The sequence below is a fragment of the Miniopterus natalensis genome, chromosome 7 (assembly GCF_054644295.1).
Source record: "Miniopterus natalensis isolate mMinNat1 chromosome 7, mMinNat1.hap1, whole genome shotgun sequence".
Lineage (NCBI taxonomy): Eukaryota > Metazoa > Chordata > Mammalia > Chiroptera > Miniopteridae > Miniopterus > Miniopterus natalensis.
In genome coordinates, this window is record NC_142087.1 from 79,895,615 (window position 1) to 79,903,716 (window position 8,102).

Here is an 8,102-nt window from a genome sequence, read left to right on the forward strand (position 1 = left end):
TGGCACCTGGGACTGGTTAGTGGTCTCTGCCCTGTTTCCCAAGTTGGTTTTGCCTGGAGGCCTAATGCAGGGTGTCAGGCATGATGGTCACAACTGCATCTCCAAAGATGTGTGCCAGGCACCACCCTGTGTGGTACTGGGGATCATAAATGAAGGGGCACAGAACCCACCACCAGGCCAGGCACATGCAGGGGTGTTACTGACCCAGATGGGAGAGCCTCACTCGTGGGGGTGGGAGTGGGGGTGTTGGGGGTAGACCACTGCTGCTGGGCCAACCTGAGCCCATGGGAGGGAGGCTGAAAGTCAGGAAAAGAAGTTTCCTTCATTCAGTCAGTAAATATTATGCTCCCTATTCAGGGCCAGACTCTGTGCTGGGCACTGGGCACCCTGTCCTCATGTGACGTTGCAGGAGCAGGAGAGACTATAGGCCCCCAAGCGAACCCACAGCTGCACTAGGTCACTTCAGATACAGTAATGACGAGCTAGAGGTCTGGCTGGTGATCAGGGAAGCCCACCCTGAAGAGGTGGCATTTTATTTCACTCATATTTACTGAGTATCTACCTAGGGCTGGTACAATTCCCTGCCCTCCTGGACTCTTATTCTTCCAGGTCTGTAAACATGTAAGTCCAAGTGATGGCTTCAGAGAGGGACAAGAGCTGGAAAGAATACAAAGGGACCTGGGCTGGACTCAGCTGGAGCCCAAGGGGTCAGGGTGGCCTCTCTGGGGAGGTTGGACAGCTGAGAGGGAGTCTCATGCTGGGAACACAAGTGCCCAGGGTGAAAGCCCTCGGTGGGAGAGGAGCAAAGGGATCCTCATGGTCCCAGCAAGTCTAAAATTTGGGACACATTGCCCAACCCTGCTGGTTACAGGTCATGGGACTGTGAAAACACGTGTGTCCCCAGGCGACTGCTGGGGACACGCCTTCTTGGGCCTCCAGACAGCACGTGCCCTGTCTGCCCTGAGTGTGGGTTGGATCTACCACAGGGGGACCTTTAGAGACAGAAAGTCCAGTCTAAGCTGGTCAGGAGGCCTTGCTGGGCTTCAGGAGGCCTTGCTGGGCTGAGCTCGGGGGCAAGGCTGGCTTCACGGGCGTGTCACTGGTGCAGGTAGTGCACCCCATGCTCCGTGTAATGCTCTACTGTCACCACCTTGAAATTTTAATAATTAATTATCTTTGAACACGGGGACTTGCAGATCCTGTAGTTGGTCCTACTCAGGTGCCGGGCCCTCGTTGGCAGCCAGTCGGGAACCTGGGGAAGCCAGCATGGGTTTTGGCGGAGTCTGCGGTGGCTGGCCGCATCCTGACTGTGCCTGCTGGGCACTGTGGAAAGTGCCCGCTGAGTCAACAAAGGTCCTGCTAAACAGCGGGCAGTGGGACAAAGCAGATCCCGCATCCTCATGTCCAGCCGTGTCCCCTCACCTCCTGCTGCCCCCAGGCCTGAGGACAGAGCTGCCTTTTCAGAAGCAGTCACTGCCGCAGCAGTTTAAGGACTACTTCTGCTCACTTACCACCTTTGAAAACTCTGGCCAGCTGGCTCATTTTTCCCCCCAAGTCCTGCCTGTGGTTTGATCTGCCTGTCAACATTCCCAGGTTTGCATCTTTGGACTTCACATTTTATTTTTTTGTCTTGTTTTGCTTTTTAACAGTAACAAGAGCTAATGTTCACTGGACACTGCCTGGGTGGTGGACCCTGCCCTAGTCCGTGCGCATTTGCATAGCCATCTGCTTCATCATTCAACACATACGCCTGGGTCCTACAGCCAGCCATGGTAGCTCAGTGGATCCCCACAACAACCCTGTGAGGTCCCAGCTACTACTATTCCCATTAGACAGATGGGGACACTGAGGCTCAAGGACCCATGAGGAAGATGGAGTAGGATGTGACTACTGGTACTTGAGCCCTAGAGCCCAGCCTCAGCAAATGGTGTTCTCTGCCACCGTCACCTCTGCTGGGGTCTGCCCTGGCCTTCCTGCTGGCCTGCGGCAACACTAGCCCCTGGGCTCCCTGGAGGCTCCCAGCTGACTTCTCCAGGGACGGGGAGGGTGGGAGTGGGCTCAGGAAGGGGAAGGTGGAGACCAAACTCAGAGAGGCTCCTCTGGGCCCCTGCTACAGTAACCCAGTGTGAGTGACTTGAGCTGGTTACTTCTCCTCAACGATCCTGTGTCCCCTCCACCCTAAGTAGGGGTGGAAACAGAATTTCACAGTGTGTGTGTGTGTGTGTGTGTGTGGCCTCAGCACACAGTGGCCAGTGGCACTGGGAATTCACTGTCTGTGTGCCCTTTATTGGCAACTCGGGGGGTGGGGGGGACAGCCTGGCTTGCCCCAGTGAGTTCCAGTGGGTGAAGTGATGGGGGTCTGTTGTCAGTGAGTGCTCGTAAACCTCTGGGGAGTAAATGAACGGCACCCACTCACATAAACATACAAGTCACATTTGGGGCTGCCTTACTTGCTGACAATTCTGTCTTCCTTGTTTGCTCAATCCCTCACCCCCATACATCTCCTTCTGTCCTGTCCCCTGGTACCCATCTGATGACGAGTTCTAAGAAAGTATTGGACAAAAGCCAGGCACCTGGACCAACACCTACCAAGAACAAGTACTCGCCTGGCACCAGAGCAGAGCCAGATGTAGTCTTAACCATGAAGTTGACTTTGTGTATGTGTGTACTCTGTGTTGTGGGTGCATGGGTGAACATATATGTGTTGCATATATGCATGGGGTGTATACATACTCATGCTGTGGGGGCTCTGTGTACATTGTATGTTTTGCTGGTTGTGTCCTGTGTGTTTAGGTGTTGATACAGGAGCTTAGCTCTTGGACAAATGTCACATGGTTGAGGTCTCCAGCAGCAAGCTAAAGAAGCTCTGCTACACTGGCCACAGATTCCCCATTTCCCACCTACCCACCAGGGCAGCCATCTCCTGTGCTCCTCTCCAGTTTCTCATTTCCAGCAGGAGACTGGTTTCCACAGAGAAGACAGGGCTTTGGGACCAAGACAGGGAGATGCGGGGTAGGCAGAAGGGAAGGACAGAAGGAAACATTAGAGCTAAATCCTGTCTTCTGACAGATGTGTAGACTGAGGCTCAGTCAGGGACATGACTTGGCCAAGGTCAAGCTGCTGGTGAAGTGTAGAGCTGAGCAAGGATACTGTACTGTTCCTCACTCTCAGCCCAGGCTCCACACGGGCACCATGATGCCCCAACAGTCCCCACAAGGGAGTGGTACCCAGAAGACACCCTTGTCATCCGGGTTCAGTCCCCTGCCAGAGCTGGAGATACGGCCCCTCACCTCTGCACAGGGAGGCCTGTGCTCATATGGGGCTTGGGAACACGTGTCCCAAAGCCAGCTTCAAAGGTGATGGAATGTCCCTGCTCTTTTGAAAGGGCCATGGGCTACCTTGTTCTTTGCTGCACCCAGAGCTCCCAGCATCAGCTGGCTCAATACACATCCATTGAAAATATACAAGACCATCTTGCAATGGGTATTAGGCCCTTAAAGCAGGAGTGTCCTTACCCTCTACTTCCCTTCCTACAACATACTTTCAGGAAATAATAAGAGAACTGAGTTGACATGTGTATCTGTGTATTAAGGACAAGAATATTGATCCGCCCAGCTGGGCGTGGCTCAGCGGTTGAGCACTGACCTAGGATCCAGATCGGGGTTCGATTCCTGGTCAGGGCACATGCCTGGGTTGCAGGCTGCAGCCAATCAATGACTCATCATTGATGTTTCTATCTCTCTCTCTCCCTCTCCCTTCCTCTCTCTGAAGTCAATAAAGATATATTAAAAAAAAAAAAAGAATATTGATCCTGTCTTCAGTTTTGAAAGCTAAAAGGCAACAGAATTAGTGCAAAGGGGATTGGTTAAACAAAGGTTAAAGATAATTCAACTGTTAAAAACGAAATTTTCAAAGATTATTTGATGGTAGAGAAAAAAGGCCTTTATAAAGTAAAGTTTAAAATAGGCTGCAGAACTGATCCCAATTTTGTACAAATAAAATTATATTTAAAAGACTTAAATGATATATGCCAAAATGTTAACAGTAGTTAGTTTTGTAGAATGTACATTTCTCTTATAGTTTGCTGTGTTTCCTACAATGAACATTAGTTAAAAAAAATTTTTTTTTAAGGAAAAGCGCCTCCAAAGAGACATCTGCCCGCGTCTTCCCAGTGGTTCCTTTAACTCCAGTCAAGACACAGAAGAGGCGGGGGGCGCCAGACACTTCTGACGTCACGGGCAGCCCGAAGTGACACAGCGGACGGGCCAATCCCAAGTTCGGATTCCGGGAGCAGCCATTCGATTGGACACAAGTGCGGGCGGCCTCGCCCAATGGGGGGAGAGGGGCAGGAGCCCGGCGGCGGCGTGGGTTTTAAATCCACGTGGTGCCCAGAGGGCGTGGCCGCGGCGGCTGCGGGTCCCGGGCCGGAGTCCACTCCCCGGCAGGGCGTGCGTGGGCGGCACCCTCCACGCCGCCTGCGGTCCTGCCTGTTTGTATCAGCAGGTACCGTATAGGATCCGGTGAGGGTCCAGTGGCCTCCGTCCTTCCGCGGGACGTTTACTGAGCATCTACTCTGTGCCAGGCGGGGTCTGGTGGAATAACGTAGAACCCACGGAAGGCATGCTGTGGATCCCACGCTTCTGTCTGCGTGACCACGGGCAAGCGGCTTAGCTTTACCTCCCCCACAGCTCTGCTCCGTCGTAGCTCTTACCGTCTCCCCTACAGGAGGTCGGCAGGGGAGGGGGATGGCGGGAGGTACTTTGCGCCTTGAGAAGGATCCGCCCCATGGTTCATGCTCCAAAGGTACTTGTTGAATAATTATCTTAAAGAACAAATCTTAACACGGTACTGTTACAACATCACATGTCAGATCTGACTTAATATTTAAAAAATTACAATTCTTTCTTCTCTTATTCGATATTCATGCACACACAAAATAAGTACTAGCATTATTCCCGTTTTATAAATGTGGAAACTGAGACAGAGGGAGGCCAGGTAACTTTTCTCAGGTCCTGTGGCTAGGAGATGGTGGGACTAGATTCAAACCGGGTCTGTCTGTTTCCAGAGCCCTTGGTGTTAACCATGAATGCACTTTCCCAACATTCACCCAGTTCTCAGGCTTTCTTTCCTAAGAAAATTCTCATAAATCAGGCCTGTGCTACTGGGAAGCAAGAGAGAAGGGAGGGAGAAGGAATCAGGTGGGCAAGGCACAGCCAAGTGAGCTGGGGTCCTGCACCCACCCTATTGCCCAGCCCTCCTGGCTGGCAGAGGTCAGAGAGTGGCAAATAGACTGGCTGCCACTGGGGGATACCAGGCCCAGTGCTGGGCTAGGGTGGGGGTACACCGGTGGGCATGACAGGCCCATTCCTGCCCTCATGGAGCTGGCAGTCTAAACTGGCAACCACTAACTGGTGACCTGTGGACGCCTGCAGAGGTGTCTTCACTGTCATCGGCAGGAAGTCCTCTTTTACATCACGCTGAAGTCCACCTGCTTCATAATGTCCATAACTTCGTGCTTCTGGCAGCATAAATGTGCTTCAGAAACTGAGGACCAAGCTAAACATCATGGCTTCCCATTCAAGACCTGCTACATCATTGGTGGAGTCCAGTGCAAATTAAAAATGTAGGGCTCCCTGTTCAGAATTATTAAGAATGTCAAGGTGACAACAGCAGAGCTGCGATCCCCTTCTGAGGGCAGAGTCCCATGTGACTACACACATCCCACCCCATGAAGCAAGCCCTGCTTCCCACTGGTGGTCCCCGATCCTGCAGCGTCCTCCAGAACCTCTGTGGCTGGGTGGGGTCTGCCTGGAGCCCACGGGGAGAGGGGAGTTTCCAGCTGGGCCCAGGGAAAGGCACCTGCGGGCGTGGCCTGTGTCTCTGCAGCTCACCTTGGGGGTCCTGGTTCACAGGTCCACCCTGCCACCTGCCAGACAGCTGCTGGCTCTCTCCCCCTTGACTTTCTGTTTCCCTCACTGGTAAGCGGGGGAGACTCGTCCTCACTGCCGTCGCAGCAGTGTGTACCCTTTGCTCTGCAGCACTGGTGGCCAGCTCGATGCACCATTCTCCTATTGATTATCCGGTTGATTTGGGTTGTGTCCAGATGTTGATTTTTTCAGACAGGGCTGCCAGGAGGCCTCACGTGCCCACTGCACACCTGCGCACTCATTTCTCCTGCCCACCTATCCTGGCGGAGCTGGAAGCAGCTCCCACGTGTTGGCCTTGCTCTGTGCCAACAGCTCTATGAAGTGGGGCGCACCTTCCCTTGTGCTGAACAGAGAAGGCACTTCTCCCAGGATTGGGGAGGACAGATAACATGCTTAAAGCTGTCCAGTTACTACAAGGCCTGGATTTGAATTCAGACCCATCTGGCTCCGGAGTCCACTCTGTCAGCCCCTGCACCCTCCTGTGACAGGAGGAAGAGAAAGCTTAGCTCTCGTCTATCCCGGAGCCTGGGGTGTCTGATTTTTAAAAGCAGCAGCAACGTCCTGTGGCTTCTTTCTCACAAATCTTTTATTTTTGGTCTGAGACAGCTAATGCGTGGCCAGTGTCTCCAAGGAAACCAGGATACTTGGAGCAAGCTGTACCAAATCTCCATGCTGAAACCATCAGACGACTAATTTGGGCCTCTAGTTATTTATTTACTTTTTGCCCCCTGTATCATTTCACACACTCCTGACGAATGCGACCATCAGATCCACACTTTCAGGATGTGCAGTGATGGGCCTGTTCTTTCGGGGCAGTGGGTGCCCTCTGCTCCTATTTGTGAGCTTCCCAGGTGACACCCCAGGTCTCCTTCTCACCCCACCGTAGCAGATCCCGAATTTTGACCCCCCAGTCTAGCTCTAGGTCAGGATCTCTCAATGGCATCCCTATTGACATTTGGGGCCAGATAACTCTGTTCTGGGGGCTGTCCTCATGCTCAGCAGCATCCCTGGTCCCTACTAGATTCTAGTAGCAATGTACCCCAGCTGTGACAACCCAAACTGTCTCTAGACATCACCACATACTTGCTTGGAGTAGAGGTGCCTGATAAAATATAGGACACTCAGTTCCATTTGGATGTCAGATTAACAATGAATCACTTTTAGTATAATTATGTCCCAAGTAGATGCATAAGTATGTATCATACAATATTTGGGATATACTTATAGTAAAAAATGATTCATTGTTTATTGCAATTCAAATTTAACCATGTGTCTATATTTTTATCTGCTAACCCTGTGAACCCTAATAGGGGGCAGAATCACTCCAGGGTGGAAACCACAGCTCTTGAGCTCGGGTTCTTAACCATCTCGCCTCAGTTTTGTCACCTGTGAAGTGGGTGTAGTATTAGTACTGATCTGGTTAAGGTGTTGCACTGATGGAGCTGAGGCTGGCAGAGCAGTAGCACATGGGGCATGCCCAGTGAACGCCCAAACTCTTCTCTCGGGGACATTGTGGGGGCCTCAGCAGTGCAAGCTGGGCCTCATTTTACCTCCTTGTTTTCTCCCACTCTCTGCCCCAGACCTGCCACGGGAACTGCTACAAAGCAAACACATGGGCAAACACACCCCAAGGGTGGGCAGTGGGATCTGGACCCTGCAGCCTGCATTATCTTTTTTTTTAAATTAAATATATATCTTTATTGATTTCAGAGAGAGGAAGGGGGAGAGAGAGAGAGAGAGAGAGAGAAACATCAATGAGGAGAGTCATTGATCGGCTGCCTCCTGCACTCCCCAACTAGGGATGGAGCCCACAACCAGGGCACGTGCCCCAACTGGGAATTGAACCGAGATCTCCTGGACCCTAGGTCGATGCTCCGCCGCTGAGCCCCGCCCGGCCCAGCCAGCCTGCTTTATCTTAGAAGAGAATGCTTTCTCCTGGGGAGCCGACACTCAGCATGCAGGTACCGGGTCCTTGCTGGTGCCTGGCCCTGTGCCGAGTACTAGGGGGACAATGGTGCCCAAACACAGACCCAGACCCTGCCTCCCAGGAGCTGGGGTGGCATGGGGCAGTAAATGACTGATGAAGGGTTCTATCACCCTGACCCCATTCCTTGTTCCATGAGTCTGGGGTCACTCTGATACCTTTTGGCTGTCCCTCACCCCCCCCACATCCCA